Source organism: Myotis brandtii, unplaced genomic scaffold (assembly GCF_000412655.1).
Source record: "Myotis brandtii unplaced genomic scaffold, ASM41265v1 scaffold94, whole genome shotgun sequence".
Taxonomy (NCBI): domain Eukaryota; kingdom Metazoa; phylum Chordata; class Mammalia; order Chiroptera; family Vespertilionidae; genus Myotis; species Myotis brandtii.
This window is the reverse complement of record NW_005371876.1, coordinates 363,370-374,397: the sequence shown is the minus strand read 5'-3', so window position 1 is coordinate 374,397 and position 11,028 is coordinate 363,370. Positions and strand designations below refer to the sequence as shown.

The 11,028-nt window shown below is 43.3% G+C and overlaps 1 pseudogene; it reads left to right on the top strand.

Moving 5' to 3' along the window:
* The first annotated feature begins 7,802 nt into the window (after positions 1-7,802).
* Positions 7,803-11,028, top strand: part of LOC102245220 — a 22,477-nt pseudogene continuing 19,251 nt past the window's right edge.

The following is an 11,028-nucleotide window of genomic DNA, read 5'->3' as shown; positions in this document are numbered from 1 at the left end:
ATGCGCCTATGGATGAGGACAGTGGGTGGGGAGTGAGGGCGGAGGGTGGGGTGGGAACTGGGTGGAGGAGAGCTATGGGAGGAAAAAAGAGGAACAACTGTAATAATCTGAACAATAAAGATTTAATTAAAACAAAAACAAAAACGAAGGGAATTCTTACATACGCTAGCAACATGTGACATAATGCTGAGTAAAATGAGCCAGACACTAAAAGACAATACTAGATGTTTCTACTTATATGCGATACCTAAAGTAGTCAAATTGACAGAGACAAAAGTAGAAGTTGGTTGCTAGGGGATAAAGGAAAATGATAGTTATTGTTTAATGTGTATATAGTTTCAGTTTTCAGGATGAAAAGTATTCTGAAAATTGATTCTGTAACAATGTATATATACTTAACACTACTGTACTGTACACATAAAAATGGTTAGTCTGGTAAATTCTGTTATGTTTATTTACCACAATTAAAATTTCTTTTATTGTTCAGATTATTATAGATGTTCCTCTTTTTTCCCCCCATAGCTGCCTTCCCATCCCACCCCATGCCCTTACACCCCCACATTGCTGTTGGTATAACTGGGAGGAATTGACCTCCAGGGCAATTGGTTGTGAGGACCAGCTGTGTCTACAATGGAAGAATTGCTGTGCTGGAGACATCATTATGGGGCAGGACTTGCTTCAGTGGGGCTTTGGTGCTCACTGAGTCTGTCCCTTGAGTGTGTTGCTTATGGATGTGAAGAGTTGTAATCTGGATGGTCTCACTCTGACCACTGGGTACACTGTCTCTTGGATCTCCAAGGAGGTGAAAAGTCAGCCACTGCCTGAAACCACCCAGCAGGAGCTACAAAGAGATCTGCAGATTCCTCCTCTTTGTTTGGGGTTTGGAAGTGCCCAGATGAGGCCCACCTGTGAAGCAAGTCCGGCTGTTGCTGCTGAGCCTTGGGCCCTCTTTTGGAAGCTTTGGAGTTCTCTGACCCAGCTGCAGTTTGTTAAAAGCAGCTGAGCACAGCTTGGGTGGGGTTGTAAATTGGGTGGGGCAGGATCTCAGGGAATCACCAGGATGGAGCAAACAGCAATAGCTGCCAGTCAGCCCTGCATCGGAGAGGTCCCCGCATCTCCGCATTCCGCGCCCCAGCGCAGGAACAATGATCGCTGTGAGTACCTCTGAGAGAAAGCCGCCCTCACGTTCCGGCCCAATGCCAGACAGTCCAGTTTCTCCCCATATGAGTCTGGGTCCCCAGAGTCTTGCCCGGAAGTGGAGTTCAGAGCAATAGGGAGCTTGTATCTCCCTCCTGATTGAAAAAAAAACAATAACAGCGCACCCAGTTGCCAGCCTGTTTCGCACCTCTGCACCTCTGCATCTCCGCACCTCCTACCAGTCTCAATGCGCTTTTTTCTTTCCTTCTAGTTGTAGAACTTCCACCCAGCCAGCTTTCCTGTGGTTTTGGATGATCGATGTTTTGTCTTTTAGTTGTAGTTTTGATGTGGTTGTGAGAGGCAGCTACAAGTGTTTATCTATGCCGCCATCTTGGTTCTCTCCTCACCACAATTAAAATTTTAAAAAATCTTTATTGTTGAAAGTATTACATGTGTCTCTTTTCCCTCCTATTGACCCCTTCTAGGCCCCCTGCACCCCTTCCCAGGCCTTTACCACCCTATTGTCTGTATCCATGGGTTATGCATATATGCTTGCAAGTTCTTTGTTTGACCTCTTCCCACCCCTGTCTCTCCTATGAGATTCGACAGTCTGTTCCATGTTTCTATGTCTCTGCATCTATCTTGTTTGCCAGTTTATTTTGTTCATGAGATTCCACATATGAGTGAGATCATATGATACTTGTCTTTAAATGATATGGACTATACTTTTAATTTAGCTGAATAAAAATTTCCTTAAGTAGATCATAAAGAGTAAACAAATTATAATTAAAGCTAGTTCTTTGGAGAGATCCTTGAACAATTCTCAAGACAAAAACCTTTCCAAAATGTGTTATACTATGAACTGCAATGAGAGATTGTTACAAGGTCCCAGTCAGAAAGTAAGCTGGAAACTTCAGTATTCAGAGGTTAATATTAGCTCACAAAGCTTGGGGGGAAAAGCCTTCCAGGAGCACCTGCCATCTGGACTTCCACAAAGTCACTCACCAATGTTTGATTTTGTGTATATCAAAGACTACGCTGAAGACACATTTTTGTGACCAAACTTAGATCCTCCAAATGAATGTATTAAATGTGAACTTTTCTTTGAGTTAACAGGACACATGAAATATTTAAACTTATAAAATATACCAAGTGGCTTCTTTTGATACACACATCACCTTACTTATTTTGATTGGCTTTTGCTATTATCTTTGGTTTTGGATTTTTGTGTCATGAAACTTTGTTAAACTAGGGCAGTGATGGCGAACCTTTTGAGCTCGGCGTGTCAGCATTTTGAAAAACCCTAACTTAACTCTGGTGCCGTGTCACATATAGAAATTTTTTGATATTTGCAATCATAGTAAAACAAAGATTTATATTTTTGATATTTATTTTATATATTTAAATGCCATTTAACAAAGAAAAATCAACCAAAAAAAAATGAGTTCGCGTGTCACCTCTGACACGCATGTCATAGGTTCGCCATCACTGAACTAGGGAGTTGTATGGAAAATTAAGCATTTTTATATTTTACATTCTTTAATCAATTAATCTGCAGATGGAACCAGTTTTAAAGTATCAACAATTTAACATTAGAAAGTAATAGCCTACAGAGAGAAAAGTAAGTGAAATTACAACTCACTACTAACTCAAACTTATGAAAAATGGCATTATTTACCATGTGTTTGTCCTCAAAATAGTTTTAATGTTTTGTTTTTTAAAATTCAAAACAAATGTGGATTTGGTTGTATACGATGTCGATAAGGTCTGGAATATTTTCCAATTATGGCCATATTTGGAAAAGGATAAACCCACATCACTGGTCTATCTCATGGCTACCACCCTTTCAGATTCTTCACTGGTGTGTGTGTTCAGTTAATGAGTTATCTGTATATATATTAACCCAAGTTTTACTTTGATTCAAAAGCTATTTGTCTTTTTTTTTGGTAAAGACTTTTGCATTCCTTCTAGCAAAATACTGAAGTTACACTAAAAATAATCCTATCCACCGGTTTTAGATTAAAACCATCACAAGCAACATTGTGGAGAATTACTGTAAATGAGTGTAAAATGATTGCTTCAAGTTGTACAAGTAAATTACCACAGACATAATTTGAAGTATTATAGTTAAATGAAAAAAAAAATAAGTTGCTTTTGGATAAAAAATCAACAGTATCTACTTCCAAAAAGGACATGGAAAATTAAAGGAATCATCTGGGTGACTTACAACTAAATTTCCAAATAATCAAGGCTTGAGTGATCAGATTATTCTATTTTCTTTCCCCAGTTCCCAAGCAAGTATAGATCCAGCCAGAATAGTTTTAAAGTTCATGTATTTCCTGAGGGGTGGCATTTCACAAGTGAGAATACACAATGAGAATGCTTCCGGTTCCAGTGGCATAGGATGTTTAACAAAGCTTAATCACATCCATAAAAGTCTCTCTTTAAACTTATTGCTTATGAATGACGTCTATCGCCATCTGATGTTTCTTTCAGGTGGTGACTTCGCAGATGAAAAATGACTAATGCACAATACCCAAAATACACTATATCTCCTCCATCCCCATTTCCCACAAACTCCTTCCCACACACACATTTGTTTTAAGTGAGTGGAAAAAAGGCCAAAACAATCTAGACTGCCAAATTCCATTGTGTATATTTAGTAGTCATTTTCATCCTAGAAAGACATCCTAAGTTCCTTCCCCTACTACTCACAAATGCCCCCGTCCTTTCAATTACAAAAGCATTCTTCTTGGACTACTTTCCCAAAGAACTCAGCGCACTTTTAAGTGGTTCTTTTATTATCAATACTAGAGGCCCAGTGCATGAAGTTCGTGCATGGATAGGGTCCCTAGTGGCTGCCAGCTGGGGTGCCTCCCTTCCCCTGGTGCCTCCCTTCACCTGCCACCACCGCCTCTGGCCCCTCCCCCTGGTCAAACTCCCCATCCAACTCCCAGTCAAGGGGACAATTTGCATATTAGGCTTTTATTATATAGGATTTCCTAGCTAGAGATTATTACATAGAGATTATCTATATATATAAACCCTAATATCCAAATAGACTGAACGGCAGAACAACCAAACAACTGGTAGCTATGATGTGTGCTGACCAGTAGGGGGTGAGCATGGAACATGGCGGGCATCGGCTGCGATGGGATGGTAGAGCAGGTGAGTCGGGGTGCCAGACCAAGGCGGGGTGCTGGTCGCTGTCATCGGGGCAAGCCTCTGGTGGTTACTGAAAGTTCTTTGCTCCCATGTGTTGTGGTCCTGCTGGGTGCTCACCCTGCTTGCACCCGCTGCCAGCACTGGAGCTTCCTCTCGCACCCGCTGTCAGTGCCTGGCGTCAGCCCTGATCTCTCAGTGCCATCAGCAGGTGTGAGCAGCAACTGCCAACCCTGATCGCCCCTCAGGGCTTCTCCACCTCCCCCTGCTCCTGAGGGGTGATCGAGGCTGGCAGCCGCCTCTCGCACCCACTGCCAGCGCTGACCCCACTCACACCTGCAGCTGGCACTAGAGCCACCTCTCACACCCACTGCCGGCACCCAGCGCTGGTCCCAATCACTCGGCACTGTCAGCGGGTGCGAGCAGTGGCTGCTGGCCCCGATCGTCCCTGAGGGCTTCTCCACCTCCCTCTGCTTCTGAGGGGCAATCAGGGCAGCAGCCGCTGCTCGCACCCGCTGCTGGCTCTGGCCACAATCACTCCGCGCTGTCAGTGGGTGCAAGCGGGACCGGTGCCATCAGCACGTGGGAGTGGGCCGCGGTGGAAGCGGGGCTGCTGGCACTCAGACTACTGGGGGCTGCAGCAGGAGGGGCCAGGCAGGGGTGCAGAGGATGGGCCAAGCAGGGGTGCAGAGGATGGGCCAAGACTTGCCCCTGTGCCCACCACAGCCTCGCGGCCCACAGTTCCTTTCAAGGTGCACGGATTCATGCACTGGAATCCCAGTTGAAAGATAACACTGCACCAAAAGGTATTTCCATGTGCTTTGGTCTATTTTGAGGAGTAAGATTAAACTACTTTGTAATGTAAAGCTGAGAAGGACCTAGGGGCCTATTTAGTTCACCTTCCCTGAGACCAGGATAGAGGCAAAGATAAGCCAGTAACTTCTCACACCATGTGCAAGCTTTAGCTAAATCTTAATGTAATGCCATTTCCACTCTGCCAATCTACCAAATTGCTAACATAGCACAGAATCAGAATCAGAGAAGGTTCCCACATCCATGTGGTTGCTTAAACCTTGAGTTAAATATTTTAGACATGAAAAACTAAGTACTGACTAAAATTTCGAGTGTGTGTGTGTGTGTGTGTGTGTGCACGCTCATGTGTGCAGTTATCGTCTCATTGGTATAACCAAACCCCTCTAATTCAGAAATTGAACTCCACAGAGCCAGAGGACAGCATCTCCGGGATTGCAGGTGTCATATGTACTTCAGACTACTCTGGTCAACAGTATTCAAATGAAGGCCCCCTATTTTGCTGTTGTTTTTAAATTGTAGCAAAATATTCATAGCATCAAATTTGTCATCTTAACCATTTTCAAGTATACAGTTCAGTGTTGTTACACATCCTATGCCACTGGGACCAGAAGCATTCTCACTGTATATTTACACTGTTGTGCAACTATCACCACCATCCATCTCCAGAATTGTTTTCATCTTGCAGAACTGAACCTTTCTTTGTCTCCATTTTCTAAAACTGCAACTCCCATTTTTCTCTTCCTACAGCCCCTGGCAGCCGCTATTCTTCTTTCTGTCTTTAGAAATTTGACTACTCTAGATACCTCATATTGTGGAGTCATACAGTATTTGTCTGTTCATGACTGGCTTATTTCACTTAGCATCACATCTTCAGGGTTCATTCATGGTGTAGCATGTGCCAGAATTTCCTTCCTCATTAAGGTTTAATAATATTCCATTGTAATGTCTATACCACAATTTAAAAAATATGTTTTTATTGATTTTAAAGAGAGAGGAAGAGAGAGGGGGAGAGAAAGAAACATCAATGTGAGAGAGAAACATGATCAGTTGCCTCCTGCACATACCTGACTGGAGATAGATCCGGGAACTTGGGCATACACCCTAATTGGGAATCAAACTGGTGGACTTGAAGTGCATAGTCGGATGCTCAACCAACTGAGCCACACAAGCCAGGGCTACACCACAAGTTCTTCTTAGATTCATCTTTTAATTGACACTTGAATTGCTTTCACCTTTTGGCTACTGCAAATTCTCTTCAAGTCTCTACTTTTAATTCTTTGGAAAATGTATCAAAAAGTCAAACTGCTGGATTCTATGTAATTTTATTTTAATTTTTTGAGGAACTGCCATAATATTTTTCAGAGCACCTGCACCATTTTGCATTCCCATAAACAATGCACAAGCATTCCAATTACTCCACATCCTTGGTGACCTTTGCTATTTTCTGTTTTTGTAAAGCAGGCATCTTAATGTGTGTTAAGTGATATCTTATTGTAGTTATATTAGTTTTTAAAGCAGGATTTCCAGAAAATTTCTCTATATTTCAACCATAACATTGAAAATAGCAAAAGAGCATTCAACAAAAGAATGAGTAGATTTACAAGTTGTTTATGAGACAACAATCCTCCCTACATAGTCTGACTTGAACTCTACTAATAACATGAAAACAAGTTCTAATCTTTCCTAAGCCCTCAATGCCTTGCCGAGGGTTTCAAGCCATTAAGACTGGCAACCACAGGCACATTTCATTTTATTTTGCTTTGCTTTATTGTGATTCACAGATACTGTTTTATTTTTTTACAAACTGAAGGTTTGTGGCAACCCTGCATAGAGCAAGTCTATCACTCCACATTTCCAACATTTACTCACTTTGTTTTTCTATGTCACATGTTGGCAATTTTCACAATATTATAAACTTCCTCATTTTTATTGTATTTGTTATGATGACCTGTGATAAATAATTTTTGATGTCACTATTATAATTGTTTTGGGGTTCCATGAACCACACCCACATAAGATGGCAAACTTAGTAGATAAATGTTACATGTCTTATGACTGCTCCACTGACCAGCCATTTCCACATCTATCTCCCTCCTCTGAGCCTCTCCATTTGCTGTGACAAAACAATGTTGAAATTGGGCCAATTAATTCTATATAATAAAGAGATAATATGCAAATTGACCTTCACTCCAACACAAAAGATGGCCCCCCCATGTGGTCAAAGATGGCCGCCCCCATGTGAACACAAGATGGTCAGCAGGGGAGGGCAGTTGGGAGGGACCAGGCCTGCAGGGGAGGACAAATGGGGGGAACCCAGGCCTGCAGGGGAGGGAAGTTGGGGGTGACCAGACTGGCAGGGGAGGACAGTTAGGGGCAATCGGGCTGGCAGGGGAGCAGTTAGGTGTCAATCAGGCTGGCGGGCGAGTGGTTAGGGGGTGATCAGGTTGGCAGGCAGAAGCGGTTAGGGGCAATCAGGCAGGCAGGCTGGCAAGCAGTTGGGAGCTGGCAGTCCTGGATTATGAGAGGGATGTCCAACTGCCTGTTTAGGCCCACCCGGATTGGGCCTAAATGGGCCGTCGGACATCCCTCTAGGAGTTCCAGATTGGAGAGGGTACAGGCTGGGCTGTGGAACACACACACACTCCCACCCGTGCATGAATTTCTTGCACTGGGCCTCTAGTAATCCTATAATGACCTGTAAGTGTCCAAGTAAAAGAAAGAGTTGTATGTTTCTCACTTTAAATCAAAAGCTAGAATTATATAAGCTTAGTGAAGAAGGCATGTCTAAAGCCAAGCTAGGGCAAAAGTTAGGCCTCTTATACAATCAGTTCAGTTGTGAATGCAAATGAAAAGTTCTTGAAAGAAATGAAAAGTGTTACTCCAGTGAACACATAGATGATAATAATGCAAAATGGCCTTATTGCTGAGATGAAGAAAGTTTTAGTGGTCTGGATAGAAAATCAGCCCAGCCACAACATTCCCTTATACAAAAGCCTAATCCAGAACAAACCCATAACTCTCTTCAACTCTATAAAGGCTGAGAGAGGTGGGGAAGCTACAGAAGAACAGTTTGAAGCTAAGCAGAGGTTGGCTCATGAGGTTTGCCTCCATAACATAAATGTACAAGGAGAAGCAGCAGGTGCTAATCTAGAAGCCTCAGCAAGTCACCCAGAAGATCTAGCTGAGATAATGAATGAAGGTGGCTACACCAAACAACAGATCTTCAATGTAAATGAAATAGCCTTATATTGGAAGATGCTATATAGGACTTTCATAGCCAGAGAGGACAAGTCAATGCTTGTCTTTAAAGCTTCAAATGACAGGCTTGTTGCCAGCAGAAATAGGGTTCTTGCATGGAGTCACAAGAAAAGCATTTCGGGGATCCACACATGGGTGGATGAGGTGTAGTGGTAAGATTTATTGGAGCTGGAGCAAACACAAAGGAGTGTCCCCAGATGTCCAATGTCTCATTCAAGAGCAGATGGCTCAGTTCTGTCCCACAGTGGAAAAAGTCCAGCCTCGTCCTCACCAAGCCCAGAAGAAGGGCCAGAGTCCAGAGATGTTGTGCCATCACCTAGCATCAGTAAGACATCCGAAGCTTTAGTAGTTCAGTTCAGTCCATGCCAAAACTTAGTCCATCTTGGTCTCTGTTCCCGGCTACACTCAGCCGGGTGCTGGACTGTGGCACCTGGGCCCTCATTGGACCCAGCCCAAGCTTGGGCCCAAGATAACATGTGAACGAACAAATGGGCAAGTGCATTAACAAATGCATGCTACCAATAGGGGCCTTTGTTAAGGTTTGATTATATTACCCAGGTTTGAGAGAAAGAAGCTTTTTTTTTTAAACTAACAATCTTTCCTGGCTCTTGGGGGGTGGGGTTGAGGGTGACTTGTGCTGGCATTCCCCCATCCAATGCCTTTCCTAGATCTTTGGGGGTCTCGTGTCCCTTATCCAATCCTATTATTTTCCCAGACTAGACCCTACCCAGCAGAGGGATTTCACATTCACTGGTTCCTCCTCCCCCTGGTAATCTGCCAGAAGGACCCAGGTGCTTCCCTAGGGAGACTGAGAAATTGATCTACACATGGAGGGGCAGTGGCGGAGAGATGCCAGTCACCCTGGTAGGGATGCTGCCATGCCCTGTGGTGTCTGAAGCTGTAACTTACAGCCTCAATCAGGGTCAGCCAGTGTAGCTCCCTTTTCTTTAACTTCTAGCTGCCTATGCCAACAGGCCAACTCTCTTGTTAGGGGCAAATCCAGCTGATGACTTTAAGTAGAAGCCAATGTGCATTTACAAAAAATCCTAGGGACTTTAAGAATGCTGCTAAATCTATTCTGCCTCTGCTCTATAAATGGTTCGCTCTGTAAAAGTCTGAATGAGACCACGTGTGTTTACAACATGGTTTACTGAATATATTAAGCCCACTGTTGAGACCTACTGCTCACAAAAAAATATTTCTTTCAAAATATTATTGCTCACTAATACTGCACCTGGTCACCCAAGAGCTCTGATGGAGATGTACAATATTAATATTGTTTTCAAGCCTGTGAACACAACATGCATTCTGTAGCCCATAGATTAAGGTGTAATTTTTACTTTCAAGTCTTATTATTTAAGACCAGGGTGGGGAACCTTTTTCCTGTGAAGGGCCATTTGGATATTTATAATATAACTAGAGGCCCAGTGCATGAATTCATGCACATTGAAAATAAATTAATTAGAATATTTTAATATCGCTATTCACCCTTTCTCTAATAATAGAAGTGTCAAACAAATTCACTATCAACAATGACAGATTGAAACACACACATGCAATTGACGCCAGCAAGAGCTTTATATATAATATATAGATAAACTTGCTTAATTAGACCTGCTTTCTTATTTAGCTAAACTTTTTCCAGCCCAGTGAAGCGCCCCAACTCAACATGAAGCAGATTATTATTGTAGATCACGCAGGGAGAACAAAGGGTAAAATATTTAGCTGTAGCAGTGTTTGACTATATTCTGCACAGTGAGAAAACCTGAAGTCATTTTCAAGGTCCACCATTTCTTACTTCTTTTCAGGGGTCAAGTTTCTAAACTTTCTAAATTTCTGTTTTCCAGCTAATGAAAAGAAAATAGGATTCTACCAAGTCTCCTATTTACCTACTCCAGGACTTCTGTGGGGATCAAATAAGATGAGGCATGGGAAAATGCCTCACAGACATTTGGTTAAAGTGTAAAATGTTTGCACCTGGCTATAAAGCAAGTTGTGTTCCTTGGCTGAAGAAATTCCAAAGAGGCTAGTCACTAGGGAGAGGAAGTCAGGTGTTGCTACATGACATCATTACCCAGCCCCCACAGTAATTGTTTCCAGGCTGGGCTGGACTGTGGGCCTCATTTTGCACCATTGGGTCTTGGCAGCATTGGCTGAGATTTGGTGGGCTATCACTCTGGGGTGGTGGCAGGGCCTGTGTCCCATTAGGGGGAAGCTGAACGTTGCTTTGTGGGCACCAGGTCTGCAGTGCCATTTCTCTGTAAATGGCCAGTGCACATCACGGCAGCTCCTGCATTGAGTACCTGCCCCCTGCTGGTCAGTGCATGTTGGATGTTCGGAAGGACACTTAGCATATTAGCCATATATATATATATGGCTAATATGCTAAGTGTCCTTCCGAACATCCAACGTGCACTGACTAGCAGGGGGCAGGTACTCAATGCAGGAGCTGCCGTGATGTGCACTGGCCATTTACAGAGAAATGGCACTGCAGACCTGGTGCCCACAAAGCAACGTTCAGCTTCCCCCTAATGGGACACAGGCCCTGCCACCACCCCAGAGTGATAGCCCACCAAATCTCAGCCAATGCTGCCAAGACCCAATGGTGCAAAATGAGGCCCACAGCCCAGCCCAGCCTGGAAACAATTACTGTGGGGG